This window comes from Schistocerca piceifrons, chromosome 5, assembly GCF_021461385.2.
Source record: "Schistocerca piceifrons isolate TAMUIC-IGC-003096 chromosome 5, iqSchPice1.1, whole genome shotgun sequence".
Classification (NCBI taxonomy): Eukaryota; Metazoa; Arthropoda; class Insecta; order Orthoptera; family Acrididae; genus Schistocerca; species Schistocerca piceifrons.
Window position 1 is genome coordinate 402419483 of NC_060142.1, and position 18684 is coordinate 402438166.

Sequence of the window (18684 nt, forward strand, 5' to 3'; positions counted from 1 at the left end):
AAAGCTAAGTTGTTTTGGGGTTTGGACTGCGCGTTAAACTGTTCTTTCTTCTGTATCTGGCTGCCTGAAGGTGGTATCAGATCTTATAAAAGCTAATGAAATGCTTTGTTATTGAAACCAATGCTTGAAACCATGCTTAGTCATTCTTTTTCTTTTTCAGTTCTTTAATTAACATACAAACTCAATTGGCCGGCCGGTGTGGCCGTGCGGTTCTAGACGCTTCGGACTGGAACCGCGTGACCGCTACGGTCGCAGGTTCGAATGCTGCCTCAGGCATGGATGTGTGTGATGCCCTTATTTTAGTTAGGTTTAAGTAGTTCTAAGTTCTAGGGGACTGATGACCATAGATGTTAAGTCCCTTAGTGCTCAGAGCCATTTGAAACATTTGAACCAAACTCAATTCCACAACAGGAAAAGCATGTATGATACCTGATCATGGACGGTGCAGTGTATGAAATATAGTTGAATAGACTGCGAATAGGAAAGCAGGTCCGTATACATTTTGCTGAAAACTGAGAAATTAATAAGCTAGATCGTCTTTATAATGTTTTTAGAGCAATTAAAAATTTGTTACAAAAACATTAGGACATATGTCAGCGTGTTTCGTACACACCGTAATCAAATACAGACATCGGTGATTATTGTACATGTGAAGCATTTAAACGAAAAAAATGGAAGGTACAGAATACAGGAATGGAGTAACGAAGCGATATCATACCGGACACCTTTGCGTTTTTAAATAAAAGCGTATACACTACCGCTCAACTCTCACAACTGTAGTTTTACTATTAAAACAAGGTTTCATTCTAATTCTGTCGTATCCCAGTTCTGATGATAAAACAATTTTAAACATACAAAGACTAAGCGCCTCTGCTGTGTATTTAACTGGTTGTTCGCATAAAGGGGTGGTTCCACAGTATACAGTTGCGCATTTTTAAATAATAGCGTACACCGGCTAATAGTTTTCAATTACTTCTCAAAAGTACGGTATTGTTATTAAAACAGGGATTTAATTCTGCATAGTCTATTATATCCTCATTCTGATAATAAAACAGTTATAATGACTAAGGGCCTCTGTTGCGTTCTTGGCTACTTGTTGGCCTAAAAGGTCGCTGATGAGTGTCCACAACGATACTGGCGTTCCATTCGAATTGGCCTCAGTCCTTTAGCTGTCTGTACAGTAATCAGTTCACATTAGTTTACAGAACATTGTGTATACTAGACATGTGTTTATTTACATAGTCGGAATCATACCATATTATCTCCTAATTGCACAGGAGCAGGAGACTGGAACTCAAAAACTTGCTGTAGCTGTAGCTCCACATCAGGAAGGCTATTCTTGTAAGACAACAGCAAAAGTCACCGTAGCCCAGTATTCAGTGGTGTTTACATTCAAGCGGTTCAAGCAAACTGGTGTCAATGCTCGGTACGGTCCCAACTGGAAGACCCCGAGTAACATCATACAAAGAAGATCAGTTCATATGCACTCAGAGTAAGCGTCAGAAAGCTCGTACTGCACCTGAAATTCGCTAGGAAGTCAATGGTATGCGAGCAGTTACAGTCTCTGTCCCAAGGTTTAAGGGAGTGCATAGCGGCAAAAAACATTTACTACACTAACTGAATAAGGTGAAAAGATTGCAATGGGCACAGCAACATAAAAACTGGAGAGTGCAGAAATGGTCCAAAGTGATATTCACGGACGGATCTAAGTTCGAACCAAGTCGAATGTTTGTTCGCAGACTTCGTGGAGAACGTCAGTATGTGACGCCAAGAGTGCAGCTGGCTGTAGTGTCGGTCATGGTGCGGAAATGTTGGACGAGTGATAAAGTCGATGATCTAATGAGCATTAACGCGACTCTAAATAAGGAATAATACCAAGGGGTACGGGTCAACAATGCAAATGTGTTGGGATAGCGGATTATTGGTCGTGGGTTTGTTCTGCAGAAGGACAATGATCCCAAGCATTCTTCTAAATTGCGCTGAGCGCACGTCAATAGAAAAAAGAAATATGTGAAACTGAAGAATGTCATTCGAACAAATCAGTCACCTGACTTAAAACCTATTGAACTATAATGCGATGAAGTTGACAGGGATGTCAGAAAACTAATATCATTTAACGCTGAATATCAGTGGAGTAATTTACTGACATGTTAGGCTGCAGTATCCTCAAACACACTTCAAAATTTTATCCGTAGAATGCCAAGAGTTTGTGCAGCTTTTCTCGGGGCGGACGTTTGATACTTTGGAGAGATTAAACTCTTACCTATAATGCCTAGCAGTTAATGACAGAGAGAGAAAATATTTATTTTGTTAGTATATTTAGTTTTTAAGATCTGTTTGCACGTTGGAATGAAGTATATACGTTTTGTCATGGGTGTTAGAAAACTTTCGACCAGAGGTGTATATTATGTTAACCCAGCATATTGCGTAAGTGCCAATTTGAAAACAGTTCCGACCAACGGCGGCTGCTGTGGAAGAGCACAGGAGCACATGAATACCCTAACATTCGACACTTTGCGGATTTATTGGTTATTTTTCTTTGAAAGCTGTTAAAGGTAACATAAATGCTGCAATCTGAAAGATACAGAACTGAAACCTACTTCGGTACTGCTCCTCCAGTCTGTGAAACTTGGCAGCAGGGTCACAAGCGGACTTTCAGTTGGGTACGTCTTAAGGAACTTTTGCACATGCGAAACTCGCATTACGTAATTGCCTTACGAGCCAAATACATAGGAAATTGATAAACAAAGTGCACATGTCTCGATGTGTGCAGGTATCCTTTGCCACTCAACTAGAACTTTACATCAGTGCCAACAGATGGTAGCACACTGCGGCACACTTTTATTCCCGTTCACTCTGCATGAATGCTGATGGGTGATAGCACATTCCTCAGATATGCTAATTCACTTACTTTATACTGCAGTGAAATTAGATCAGACGTCAGCATCTGTTAAAGTGGTACTGACAGTAAACATATTTTGTGAGTTTCTGAATGAATTACAGTGTATTAAGTTATGAATTGTGTCATACAGTAATCCATTTGAGGAGGTGAAACTCATGAGGACCTAAAGCTCATCACCATCCATTCTGAGACGTAGCAATTATTCATGCTTCAGAAATCTGTTGATCTTATGGTGAGTCAGGTTTATTTGTGCTGTAGCCCACACTGTATATATGAAAATTCACGAAAACCTGTATTGCTGGTTTCTTCCCTATTCACTTAAATGAGAGATCGGCAGCGGTGTGCTTTAGGCCATTATGGACCTCAGCGCCTCATTTGTATTCTAGTCAAGTGACCACAATGGTAGGCATTATTACTTGGGTTTAATAATTTCCAGAAACGACACTTTGTGTTTGGAGTTGGTTCTTTAATGTGTGGAAATTGGCTTTCGTGTGCAGTGTAAACATAAACGCTGTTGAATCTATATTAAATGCTAGCAGAGTAGTGAAATTGTGCGGACGGGTCATGAGTTGTGCATGGGTATCTCCGTTGCTAGTGAATTTGCCTGCGAAAGGGAAAGATCCCGACCTCGAGTCTCGGTCAAGCACACAACTTTAGTCTGCCAGGAAGTTTCATATCAGCTCACACTCCACTGCATATTGAAAATCTCTTTCTGGAAACAGAAAAGCAAATTACCAGGAAAAGGTAGCCGCAAAGGAAGTAGGGCCTCCGAGAACAGATCCTTTGACTGAGAGAGTGACGAAATCAAATAACCGTAACTACAAGCGAACGTTTAACAAGGAAGTGAACAGTTAGCACAAGTTATTGTGTGGGTGCAGCCAAGAATGTTTCATTTGCAGCCCGGAACAGAATTCGTGAACTAATACAGCTGTTAGCTATCTTGTACATTTTTCCGACAAATTGGAAAAGCACGAAAACACCCACATACACAAAAATTCGAAATTGAGAGTTGCGAAAGTTTGTATATTATTTCACAATTGCCCTAAACTGTACTTAATTATGTACAAAACAACAAAGTTCCATAAAAACGATTCTTTCTTTTCTCAGATAGGCTGAGACTCTTCTTCTTCTTCTTCTTCTTCTTCTTCTTATTATTATTATTATTATTATTATTATTACTGTTGACTGTTGTTGTTACTATTTTCAGTAGCCGTAGTTGTATAAATTTGTTTATAATCATAAATGTTATACAGCAGTTTGTATTAATATCACACTCTCGAACCTCTAAAAATCTGTGAACACTCAGAATGTATACGCCCGAGCCGCCACTTCACTCTTTTCGGTTTGATTTTTTAATGTCACCTTGTTAACTCCTATAATTTCTGAAGTCTTTTATGTTTACCAAATTTATAATTAGAGAATTAGCGTAATTTTGTGCACTTGAGTTTACTATTAATGTATCGAATAGGAGAGAAAGTCTTCCGCTTTGGGTCATAGGCAGAGATCCATGTGCAATAGAGGCTATGTTAAATACTGCTGATTGGAGGTCCTCGAACAGAGGACACATAGATTTCAGTGTAGTATTTTCCATAGTATGCTTGACAAGAACTCATACCACCTTGTGATAGTTTGCAGTATTTGCGTGAAGTATTATCGCCAGAGGATCGGCTGATGCTCATCAAACATCAAGTTCTACCCACGACCAGAATGTGGGTCATGCCTGAGATGTGACGTGAGTCGGCCAGATACGTTCTTATATTTCCACGCGACGAAAAATAATGGGATTAACGAAACAATCAACGAACTATTGCAGAGAAGTGAGGAACACGATCTCGCAATAACTGCTGCAGGCATAAACCTGGTGAATGGCAAAGGATCAGCGACCTCTATATCTCCGAGTCGTTCATGTTCCTCTCTGCTGACTGATCACCATGCCGACTGAGGTCATTTATGCACCCGATGACACTTGGAATACTCTTCTGGAGTAAGCCCCCACAGGGCGACCATGTTGTTGCCTGAATCACCTCACTGGACGATCACCGTTGTCATTAAGTAGCCGAATACGCAACAAATTCGAACGTCGCAATCCACCAGTACTCATTACTAATGTCCAATACAGCACGGCACGCCACGACTGACCACCATCACCATTGGGATCTGCGATCAAAGATCCACGTAGAACTATTTATGCACAATTACTATGTCGCCAAAGGCAAGTACTCTTAAATGTATCTAGCGACACTCTAGTATCATTGATTACAACAGCTTACAAATTACCACAAATATCGATTTCAGTGTGACTTCCTTAGCCATTTGTCGTTCTAGCAACCAGTTCATAAACTAGCTACTTTGATTGTTGACTGCTAACTACAAGAGTTCTAGCGTCTAACAATATCATCATCATCATCATCAGTTTAAGACTGATTATGCCTTTCAGCATTCAGTCTGGAGCATAGTCCCCCTTATAAAATTCCTCTATGATCCCCTATTCAGTGCTAACATTGGTGCCTCTTCTGAAGTTAAGCCTATTGCTTCAAAATCATTGTTAACCGAATCGAGGTACCTTTCCCTTGGTCTACTCCGACTCCTCCTACCCTCTGCTGCTGAACCCATGAGCCTCTTGGGTAACCTTGCTTCTCCCATGCGTGTAACATGACCCCACCATCTAAGCCTGTTGGCCCAGACTGCTACATCTATAGATTTCATTCCCAGTATTTCTTTGATTTACTCATTGTGGACACCCTCCTGCCATTGTTCCCATCTACTAGTACCTGCAGTCATCCTAGCTACTTTCATATCCGTAACCTCAACCTTATTGATAAGGTAACCTGAATCCACCCAGCTTTCGCTCCCATACAACAAATTTGGTCGAAAGATTGAATTGTGCACAGATAACTTAGTCTTGGTATTGACTTCCTTCTTGCAGAAGAGAGTAGATCGTAGCTGAGCGCTCACTACATTAGCTTTGCTACACCTCGCTTCCAGTTCTTTCACTATGTTGCCATCCTGTGAGGATATGCATCCTAAGTACTTGAAACCGTCCACCTGTTCTAACTTTGTTCCTCCTATTTGGCACTCAATCCGTTAATATCTCTTTCGCACCGATATTACTTTCGTTTTGGGGATGCTAATCTTCGTACCATAGTCCTTACATTTCTGATCTAGCTCTGAAATATTATTTTGCAAACTTTCAATCGAATCTTCCATCACAACTAAGTCATCCGCATATGCGAGACTGCTTATTTTGTATTGACATATCTTAATCTCACCCAGCCAGTCTATTGTTTTCAACATATGATCCATAAATAATATGAACAACAGTGGAGGCAGGTTGCAGCCTTGTCTTACCCCTGAAACTACTCTGAACCATGAACTCAATTTACCGTCAACTCAAACTGCTGCCTGACTATCTATGTAAAGACCTTTAATTGCTTGCAAAAGCTTGCCTCCTATTCATTAATCTCGTAGAACAGACAATTACTTCCTCCTAGGAACCCGGTCATATGCCTTTTCTAGATCTATAAAGCATAAATACAATTCCCTGTTCCACTTGTAACACTTCTCCATTATTTGCCGTAAGCTAAAGATCTGGTCCTGACAACCTCTAAGAGGACTAAACCCATACTGATTATCATCCAATTTGTCCTCACCTAATACTTGCACTTTCCTTTCAACAATACCTGAGAAGATTTTACCTACCACGCTTATTAATGAGATACTTCTGTAGTTGTTTAATAATAAAGATCTCAAAATAAAAAATGTTTATTCATAGTTGGAAGAATCGTGACTTATGTCAGTGAAATCACTGAGACTACTGAACTGCTTATTTCTTCATTACTTTAAATTACATTGATGAGGAAAACTTTGTGATCACCTTCATAATACCTTGTTGGTCCAGTTCTCAAATGCCATGTAACAGCGATTCCTAGTGGCGTGGATTCAAAAATTCCTTGCTGCATTTGCAGAGGTGTATAGCTCGAAATGTCCACCCACTGGTGACGCAATTCCCGTTCACAGAACCAATCTCCATTTTTAGTCGATAGTTTTGCCGTTCCTGATAACAAGATTCTCCGTAAACGGCAAATGAGATTGAGCGGCAGGTTGTTTATCCTTAATTGCTTCTCAATTATGCTACCCGGAAAACACTTACGTGTAACGTGTTACGTATCTGTCAGGTGCCATGAACAGCTGTGAATACAATTACTTCGTGTGACCCTTCAATGAGAGTGCTTTCAGCACAAATGAGGTATCGCATAATCTGTAGATAATTTAGTAAACGCCAATGCATTAAAATAGTAGCTTCAGGGGTTCGAAGACGACCGATGCCCCACGACAAGAAATACGGAAAGCAGGGACGCCACGCTGAAGGAAAATATGAATACGCACATCATGGCGAAAAAACATTTATCAGCGCCTGCGTAAACATGTTAAATACAAGTATACTCACCGTTATTAATCTATTAATCATCCGCTCACATAGACAACACAGAACTTCATGAGGTAGTTACAGTGCCACAACTTTGGGTTGTTGAGTGTGCCAGCGATCTGGAACAGAGTACGGTTGACACGAAGAGTTTAGAATGGTGCCAAATTTTAACGATCAATACTTGTGGCCGCCCGCCAACATATTGTATCCTTACTATAGCTATTCTGTTAGTGGCTTGTAACATTATAATTTATGTAGATTACCAACTAATAACAAAATCGGTACGAAAGGGGACTGAAGTGCCTCCATATCTGTCTCCATTGGCCCTTGAGCAAAAATGTTTGCCGGCCACTGCTTTAGATTGTTAATTGCTGTTATAATCGCATGATGTAAGAATAATACAATACTACCAACGTTGGATATTTCACAATTTTTTGAAAGTACTTACCAGTAACTAAATGTGTTATACGCTATTTTTCCACACAAATTTCTTGTTACATCAAATTTATCTTCGAGACTCGTTTTTTTTTTTTGTTGTACTTATTTACGTATTCTCATGCAGATAATTTTAGTATAAAATAAGCTTTCAGAATGTTACTCGAGATTCTCTAGTGTCAATATTAATCGAAAAATTTTCGTTAATGCTATTTTACATTAATTTTCGAAATCTTGCTGTTTTGAAAGAAATGAGAAACTGACATTGGAGAGGTAATTTTTGAATTAGTCTTAGTTATTAAATATTGGAAATTTTCTAGCCTATTAATCCTGAATCTGTTACAAATGTTTTTCCTTTTGACATACAGCTTTAAACATGGCTGTTACTCTGCAACAATATACTCAACATAGGATTATACAGTCAACCGGTTGCACATAACTGGTAGGCACATTGACCTACTAACGGTGTCTTCATCAGAATGAAATTCTGAGAACCGTAAAATTACATTGCGAAAAAGCAGTGGTCGGAATTAGAGCAGCTCAGCGCAAGTAAAAAATAAAAATAAAATTCTTCGCCCGTTGCCACGTCTGCCTAGCAGAGAACAACGTCAGACATACTTTCGTAAGTACAATAAATTAAGATTAATGTATAGCAGAGTAATTGTGAAAGATGCAATTACAGTTAAGAGGGCTATTCGGAAAATAAGTTCCTCTCGGTCACGAAATAGAAAGCAATGTAAAAATCCAATGAAGCTTTCCACATATGTGTTGTGCAGTATCCCTAGTATGTCCGTCGATCGCATCATGCCGCTCTTTTCGGTTCTGAGCACTCGGTGAGCACTTAAAAATGCCTCGAAAATGGTTTCTCCCACCACATATGGGGACCTAGTGACATAACTGTCATACGCTTCCTTCTTCGTGACAGTTCTCAGCCGCACTCTGTAGGGGCAATGAAGATGCTCCTGTAGCGTTTTCGATGGTAAGTTTTATCACCTGCAATACAGCCCTTAATTGGCTCCCTCTGAGTTTTATCTCTTATCACATGCACTGTTGGCTATGAAGTCAACGTTTTGGCACAGACAACGAGATGTTGTAGATCAGCGTAGAGAGCTGGCAGAAAGCGCAGGCGGCTGTCTTCTATACGAGGGTACTGGAAAGTTGGTACAAAGCTACGACAAATGTGTAAGTCGGAGCGCTGACTATGTAGAAAAGTGGCTGGAAGGTGTAACTAACTGTTGAAAATGAAAGATTTATGATTTTCACAATGTTTTCCATTCCCCGACCGATGGGAATTCTCTTCTCTAATATCAATTTCAAATATTAGTTCAGCGTAATTCTCTTCTCAGATGAATAGTCTGTTCGTAAGTACCCTCAAGAAATGTAACTGTAGAGTGTCGTAGTACTCAGAATCAGCGTTCGTACATCACTTTAAAGGACCAACCTGTAACACACTTCGAAAAATTGTCATAAATTACGTCTCTTTAGGTCACAATAAACATGGTATGATTTCCATTTTATTTAATTCTCGATCAGATTAAAACCCTCGTCTCCGCCTGTCTCGCATTCGTGAGGACGACCGTTCAATCCCGCGTCCGGCCATCCTGATTTAGGTTTTCCGTGATTTCCCTAAATCGCTCCAGGCAAATGCCGGGATGGTTCCTTTGAAAGGGCACATCCGACTTCCTTCCCCATCCTTCCCTAATCCGATGAGACCGATGACCTCGCTGTCTGGTCTCCTTCCCCAAGCAACCCAACCCCGCCTGTCTGATAACATCACTTGTGTGCATCCAAGTAAGATGGACTTTATCAGCGATTCTTGGCAGATAAAAGGAAAGTTTCAATTCAACGATCCGCCGGTGTCCAACGAGTCGAGGAGTTGGAGCACGAGAATAATTTACTCAGGTATGGGTCGCGAAATCGTCCGAGCCCGTTTCGAAAGAACCAACAAAGCATTCGCCGAGTTATACAACATACTCGCACACCAACTTGAAATACGCTTATCGTAATATCATGATTATTATTTCATTTTCCCTGTCCCAATCGACCCATTCATTTGAGTTAAGAATCCTGAAAAATCCGTGACAAATTGGCTGTGATGTCTCTTACAATCCAACTTGCGCTACATGCTCTTCCACAAGACAGAATGGCAGAGTAACGTTGTCTTCTGAACGGAAGCCGAGCTCCTCTGGCTTGGTGACAGCGTTGTCCTTTAGGAAGTGAGTAATGACCCTTAGAATAGTACAGTGGAGAACTTTTTCCACGTATGGAAATACCACGAGTGCGGGAAAGGTCAGAGCATGTCTAGCAGACGAGAGCGAGCATACCTTTCGATGCATTCTCGGTCAGCTAGCCCTACGCATTATGGTATCCCAGGGTGACCCCTGCAATGGCTTTTTTTGGAACATTTACTGAGTGAGAGCTCATACATAGGAGTAATCTTCTCATAAGTCTGCCTCTCATCTGTAGAGAGCCTCTAACGGAGTATCAAAAATCCATTTTGACCTTCTGGATTTCGTGAGGAATTTGGGAACATATCTTGATGTATCCCAGTAGTTTCTCTCCTACATAAGCAAAATATGCGAGTTTCACATCCCGGTATGGCTACACGAAATTCATTTGTGCTTATAGCAGGCTTGTTTTTTGTGCATTCTGTACCCAACTTATCGTGTTCTGCACTCAAGTGAAGTTTCTTCCTCAGATGTCTTAATCTGCATAATGATGTGAATCTGTTTTTAATTGACTAGGTTATGTTAATTCACCCTTTTCAAAATGTTTCAGTATATTTTCTGATACCCACAGGTAGCTAATATTTCGATTTACACCATTTTATCCGGGTATCTGAAAGGCTGTTATATTAACTGCATAAGCTAATATGAAATCTTTGTTTCTATGGTACTATTCGTTGAACAGATTTTTAAAACTTTCGCCTCCATGTTAGTCAAGATGCCGCCTCATTTTGAAATAATCTGTTATATCTCTGCCAGTCTCCGTACGCCGCATAAGGATGCCCAGTAAATGTTTCTGGACCTGACACAGGAATGATATTACCAATTCTTTATGTTGTCACATAATTACATAATTAGGAATAACGAAGCAATAACTTGCTGTACCGATTCACTTTTCATACGGTTGTTAAAGTGACTGTGTTTCATCTGCTTGGTTTGAATGGATGAATTGCTACACCATTCCGCTGTTAAATGCTTTGTTTCTGACGGTTTTTCATCAACGTTAGTTTATCTGATGCGAATAAAGGTTCATATGCACATCTGTGCTTCATATTAAGTCGATGTAAAATGGGCGGCTTTATTTAATGTGGAAGACTACCTGACCTGGAACCACACAGGAAAACATCGAGAAAGCATAGGGAAAGGGACCCTGGAGTCTTGAACACGATTGAAATACCTGTTGGAATATGCATGTTAGAAAGAAATGACTAAGGTGCATATCACATATATATGAAGCACGAGAATGCTTTGTACAAGATGGATTCCGCATGATTGCTCTAAAATAAATGTGTTTCATAGCGAACTTGATTCTGCGCACTGATATTGTATATTAGATGTAGGTTCACTACTTCACATCAGAACCGAAATCGCAATCGATAGACTTAGTGGAAGACATATTCCTTCAATCGAAAAGAAAGAACTGGTAGATTTCATTTGTTGGTTTCGTCAGCAAGTACCATACAACCTACAACAGTGCTTCTTCTGGTACAGAATTTTCTAATGCACGAAAAATGTCTTACCAATGTATTCTGTAGTAGACGAGATTAAAAACAGATGATATGGCGACAGACTTACAAAACAAAAATATAAAAACATTGGTCCACTGGAAAATCATGGAACGGAATTTAATATACTAAGTGATTCAAAGAATTAGTCCTTTTACACTACTGATTGTATTGATCATCGTCTATCTTTCACCTGAACCTTCAGAAACAGATATATGAAGCTGAAAAATAATTACCTCTATTAAATAGTGTCATGTCATTGCACAGGAGTTGCCATCAAAATTGACGAACGTGTGGTCTGCGTAGAGCACTTAGGATGTGGTGACATGTGGCATGAAGTCTATCAAGTCACCTGTTAGGATACTTATCACAAGTGGTTCTCAAACGGAGGGGAGAGGCTGTGCTAGGTAGGAAGTGAACAAGAGTGCATGATCTTCAGGACTGTATTTAAGAACGAACAGTTTTCCCAGTAGTTCAAGATTATTCGGAGAACTATCTCACAGTGGTTGTATAACTTTGCAAATTAATGAATATATCTCACCACTCTGTACGCTAGGATTTTCCAGCAATTACCAGTTCTTGAGTTCCATTTTTCGCTTTCAGACACAAGCGCTCTGCTTGCAATTTGTCACGACACTACACAATCAAATATCCTACTTACAATAAATTGGAGGGAAGTGCTGGAAAGCACTTGTTCCTCCCTTCACTGCATACAGAAAATGTCAAATAGTACTCGTTGCTGCTAGAAACAAACGCACTTGTGCCTGTTCTTCTCTCTCAGGCAGAAAAATGAAGATAATAACTGTAGCTCTACACTACTGGGAACTCAGTTGCCCTTCATCGAATGTGTACTGACTTCTTCTAGTTTTTGCTGCAGCAGCACCAAACTGTAATTATATAGTGACTCTGAAGCTTGGCAGTGGTACTGCTCCTGACGACTTCCAGCTGGGATCTCTTACTAGTAATCATTGCTTCTAACTTACGGTGCTGACTTTCTCGACTCCTTTGCGCTAGCTGTTAATACACTGATTTTACAGTGCTCTCTGACAAATTTCTCCACTGCTGTTACTTTCCCCTAGCTCTTCCGATGGTCTTCTTAAGGACCAAGAATCCTCCAGAACTTCCTCGAGTGATCTCGAACAGTCTGGTTTTATGCCAGCATCTGCTAGTCACTTTGGCGCCGAAGAGTGTTGTCATCGCTAGCCATTACAGCATCGCCACTTCCTCAGCAGAATGTCAACGAGTCTGACTTCAGACTGATCGTTGGCCTGATTCCGCATGCTTGCCTGGCTTCATATCTTGGGTAGTGTCTTACCATTACTCTTAATAAATTGTCTCTCCTTTTCTCACAGGTATGCCGCTTCTTATACGAAATTTGATAGCCAGCTCTAGACGGGTATTTTGCACAACACTGAGTCGCATTTTAGGACATAACGTTGTCGTATTCACATCAAGAGACAGAGTACCGTTACAATACTAACAAATTTTCATATAAGACGCATTCATGAAACACAATAAAATGATTTTAGATCTGGTATCTGATTGTTAAGAAATTTGTTATATTTTTGTACTAATCTCCAAACTACTACATTTAATACATTTCCTTCATGACTATTACATACTTAGGCGTGTGACGGGGATAATCTGAAGGCAGATTTAAAAAAAAAATTGCTTTTCGTCTAGCCATAATACATAGTTCTACTTTCGTATGCACTTCATTTCGGTTAACTAAGCAGGAGCTCAATATACGGAACTAGGCTTCGCAAAGTAAGTCCCTGCTGCTGTGCGTAACAACACGACTTGATTTTAAATTTATTCTTCATTCCACCGTCTCAGTTACACATTTATTATTTTGGTAACCAGTTTTGATCAATATTTGATCATCTCGAGATTTATCTAGTTGAATATGCGACCCGTCATTTCCACACGGAACTGCATTTTATAAAGTCACTCATAGAAGCTTTATGTGGCGCTGCACGCTTGATTCCAGTATTCGATGTTGATGCAAGCGAACGGAACTGAAATTGTGTAAAAAATATACACTCCTGGAAATTGAAATAAGAACACCGTGAATTCATTGTCCCAGGAAGGGGAAACTTTATTGACACATTCCTGGGTTCAGATACATCACATGATCACACTGACAGAATCACAGGCACATAGACACAGGCAACAGAGCATGCACAATGTCGGCACTAGTACAGTGTATATCCACCTTTCGCAGCAATGCAGGCTGCTATTCTCCCATGGAGACGATCGTAGAGATGCTGGATGTAGTCCTGTGGAACGGCTTGCCATGCCATTTCCACCTGGCGCCTCAGTTGGACCAGCGTTCGTGCTGGACGTGCAGACCGCGTGAGACGGCGCTTCATCCAGTCCCAAACATGCTCATTGGGGGACAGATCCGGAGATCTTGCTGGCCAGGGTAGTTGACTTACACCTTCTAGAGCACGTTGGGTGGCACGGGATACATGCGGACGTGCATTGTCCTGTTGGAACAGCAAGTTCCCTTGCCGGTCTAGGAATGGTAGAAAGATGGGTTCGATGACGGTTTGGATGTACCGTGCACTATTCAGTGTCCCCTCGACGATCACCAGTGGTGTACGGCCAGTGTAGGAGATCGCTCCCCACACCATGATGCCGGGTGTTGGCCCTGTGTGCCTCGGTCGTATGCAGTCCTGATTGTGGCGCTCACCTGCACGGCGCCAAACACGCATACGACCATCATTGGCACCAAGGCAGAAGCGACTCTCATCGCTGAAGACGACACGTCTCCATTCGTCCCTCCATTCACGCCTGTCGCGACACCACTGGAGGCGGGCTGCACGATGTTGGGGCGTGAGCGGAAGACGGCCCAACGGTGTGCGGGACCGTAGCCCAGCTTCATGGAGACGGTTGCGAATGGTCCTCGCCGATACCCCAGGAGCAACAGTGTCCCTAATTTGCTGGGAAGTGGCGGTGCGGTCCCCTACGGCACTGCGTAGGATCCTACGGTCTTGGAGTGCATCCGTGCGTCGCTGTGGTCCGTTCCCAGGTCGACGGGCACGTGCACCTTCTGCCGACCACTGGCGACAACATCGATGTACTGTGGAGACCTCACGCCCCACGTGTTGAGCAATTCGGCGGTACGTCCACCCGGCCTCCCGCATGCCCACTATACGCCCTCGCTCAAAGTCCGTCAACTGCACATACGGTTCACGTCCACGTAGTCGCGGCATGCTACCAGTGTTAAAGACTGCGATGGAGCTCCGTATGCCACGGCAAACTGGCTGACACTGACGGCGGCGGTGCACAAATGCTGCGCAGCTAGCGCCATTCGACGGCCAACACCGCGGTTCCTGGTGTGTCCGCTGTGCCGTGCGTGTGATCATTGCTTGTACAGCCCTCTCGCAGTGTCCGGAGCAAGTATGGTGGGTCTGACACACCGGCGTCAATGTGTTCTTTTTTCCATTTCCAGGAGTGTATTTTCGATAGGCGAAAACCATTTAGTTACAGAAAGGATATCTGTGATAATCTGCTGATTTCCGGTCGAGCATCGAGAAATATGACCAGATACAATCAGAACGTCGGTAGCATCTTGGTATCGATATTAGGGGAATAGAGGATTAACCACGAAAGTCTAAATTCCCTCTACAGAAAAGATTTGATAACGGACTGGATCTGATTCACGTTAGGCGCACAGAAAGAACGAGAGCAGTCGCTACAGAAAAAGCTCACTGAAATTTTATTGACATTTTGGCATTTATCTTTTGTATAAGAGAATATCAAATAGAATGAGGGAACTGACCCCAACCAGATCGATCAGAAGTAAGACAAACAACCATTACGAAAGACCATCAACGTTTGGCGGACCTCATAAGGCTCGTCAAATAAACGCCTCGCTCGATTTCAGACTAACCCTTTACTAAGTTTTTTGTACACAAAAGGAGTTATTGCCGTTAATTGTGAATACATCGAAGGCAAATTAAGATATTACTGAAGCGGATCATTATCTTACTGATCTGAAGATGGTCGTATAGATATAATCATATGGAAACTTCTGAAGGCTACAAAAAAAAAAAAACCAGTTGACTGTTTCGTCTGCTAAATACGTTCTGTATTACCACGTTACCTGAAATAAAACTAGACACAGCAAAAGGTGTGTGATGCCATAGGTACAGTGGGAAAAATCATAGGGTGGCTTTTCAGACGCCCCATTGTAATCAGACGGATTGTGGTGTTGGAGCAGACTCATCTGTCTTCATAACAGTGGCGCGCAATGGACTAAAACTATTCCATAAGGTAGGGAATAAGGGAAAGTAAACAGTTACAAAGAGTAGCAAACAAAAGAACTTTTCCAAGAATCGTCCCGATGTCACTCATACCTTATCTGTGGCTCTGCATCCCATCAGTCGCTGACAATCTGACGGCATGATATATAAGCAGGTAAAACATCAGAATGCCAAGCAGAAAGTGATCTTTGTCAGACAGCTTCATGTAGACGTTACGGAAGCCGTGCGACGCCACATCAAGTCTCGTCGTCCTCTGTCCATCGAGCTAGAGTGACCAACCCTTAGTAACCAACAATGAACTCTTGCTTTTCACTAGAAAGTCAGGAGCTGGCTTCGGTTCATGAAGCACCACTTGAGGAGATAATTTCTTTGCGTATTACATTACGAGTTTCTATTCAGAAGTGAGATATCCATTCACCTTTGTCTGTGTGATTTTGTGCAGTGCAGCATATCCCACGTATCCCCAAATCGGCCAGAGTTGATCCAGTCACTGTCCGCATTGAGGTTAACCCCTCGTCGGTGGACGAGGTAGGAGAGGTGGGAGGCGGAGTCTCACTTCAACACGTGACAATCAGTGAAAGACTTTCCCCAGATAGGGGGGGGGGGGGGGGGAGACGATCGAAAGGACCCCTGCTTGTCTGACAAGCAGGTCTCTGCCGCTAAGTGAGGCTGTTAATGATCATGTGCGGACTGAAGTCCCTAGTTTTGTTTCAGAGGAAGCCCGTCGACCTTCAACAGCTGGGTATTCAGACGATGTAATTTTTGATAGGAGCTCCAGTGTTAGGTACGTGATGGATCCGCTCAGGAATAAGTTTCCCAAGGAGACAGTCTCCACTGCTATAGTAACTGTGTTAGCGTAGACCAGTTATGGCCTTAACTCAACCAAGTTAAATGATAAGAGGCGGAACAGATCGCTCAGGCTACACGAAGCAGGTCACGAGGCTGTTGCACGAGCAAGAAAAAAATTGTGGCGTATTTAACACAAAGCAAAATCTCGAAGATTGGCAACGTTTTACAGAAGCTGAAAATTTAGCTTGGATACATTGCGAGATGCCTTTTATACTCGTAGTTTCCACAATGAAACTCTGTCTTGAAATCTGGCAGAGAATCGAAAGAGACTCCGGTCTTATGTAAGGTATATCAACGCTAAGACAAAGTAAATACCTTCGATATCTACGCTAATACTAAGAAGACAGTGGCACAAAAGCGTGGTTACTGAACAGACTTTTCGGAAATTGCTTCGCTAAAGAAAACGTAGTAAATATTTAAGAGTTCTGAACAAGAACAACTACCAACATAAGTAATTTAAAAGTAGATTCCCTCGGTCTAGCGAAGTAACTTAACTCATCCAATGGAGACAAGTCTTCTCGTCCTGCTAGTACACTACTTTGATTTCTTTCGGATTATGCTGATGAAATACATTGAAGCTGCAAAAAACAGTTGAAGGCATGCATATTTACATACAGAGACATGTGAACAAGCAGAATACGGCACTGCGGTGTGCCAAGGCAATATAAGACGTTAAGTGTGTGGCGCAGTTGTTACAGCAGTTACTGCTGCTACAATGGCAGCTTATCGAGATTTAAGGGAGTTTGAACATAGCGCTATAGTCAGCACACGAGCGATGGAACACAGCATCTCCGAGGTAGCGATGAAGTGGAGATTTTCACGTATGACCATTTCAGTGTACCGTGAATACTATGAATCCGGTAAAACATCAACGACATCGCTGCTGCCAGAAAAATATCCTGCACGAACGAGACTAACAACGAATGAAGAGAAGCGTTCAGCGTGACAGAAGTGCAACCCTTCCGCAAATTGGTACAAATTTCAATGCTGGGCCATCATCAGGTGTCAGCGTGCGAACCATTCGACGAAACGTCATCGATATGGGATTTCGGAACCGAAGGCTCACTCGAGTACCTTTTATGACTGCACAACACAAAGCTTTACGCCTCACCTGGGCTCGTCAACACCGACACTGGAATGTTGATGACTAGAAACATATTGCGTGGTCGGACGAATCTCGTTTAAAATTGTATCGAGCGGATGGACGTGTATGGGTATGGAGACAACTTCTTGGATCCATGGACGCTGCGCGTCAGCACGGTACTGTTCAGGCTGGTAGAGACTTTATAATGGTGTGTGGCATGTGCAGTTAGATTGATATGATACCCCTGATATGTTTAGACACAACTCTGACAGGTGGTAGATATGTAAGCATCCAAAACGTGCATCCATTCGTGTCCATTGAGCATTCCGACTGTTTTGAGCAATTCCAACGGGACAATGCGACACCACACAAGTCCATAACTGCTACAGAGTGGCTCCATGAACACTCTTCTGAGTTTAAACGCTTCCTCTGACCACTAAACTCCCAGACATGAACTTTATTGAGCATATCTGGGATGTCTTGCAACGTGTTGTTCAAAAGAGATATCCACCACCTCGTACCACCTCGTAGTCTTACGGATGTATGGACAGCCATGCTGGATTCATGGTTTCAGTTCCCTCCTTCACTATTTCAGACATTAGTCGAGTCCATTCCTATTGCGACACTTCTGCGTTCTCGCGGGGACCATGCACAATTTTAGGCAGGTGCACGAGTTTCTTTAGCTCTTCTGTGTATCTCCAATTTCAGGTATCACACACAATCTTCCTCTCTACAAAAGATCGATGTCTAGATACTGGAAAGTCGCTCAAGTCACACCAAAACACAAGAGAGGAAACAAGAGTATCTTGCCTATCCATCGAAGTGGATAGTGGGACCAAAGCTATATCTACCTCTTAATTTTCATCGGAAACTCTTAAAGATGTGTAAGTAAAAGAAACGTTATTAGCTCTCTACATTGTTATTATTCATGTGTAAATACTTGCAGCTCTCTGCTTCTGGAGGACTCCGAAATATGGCGTATAAAAG

General features: G+C 42.0%; 1 protein-coding gene across 1 annotated transcript in view; it reads left to right on the plus strand.

Annotated features, from left to right (window-relative positions):
• Positions 1–18684, plus strand: part of LOC124798449 (sex peptide receptor) — a 527798-nt gene that overhangs the window by 128957 nt on the left and 380157 nt on the right. The gene's annotated exons all lie outside the window — the stretch shown is intronic.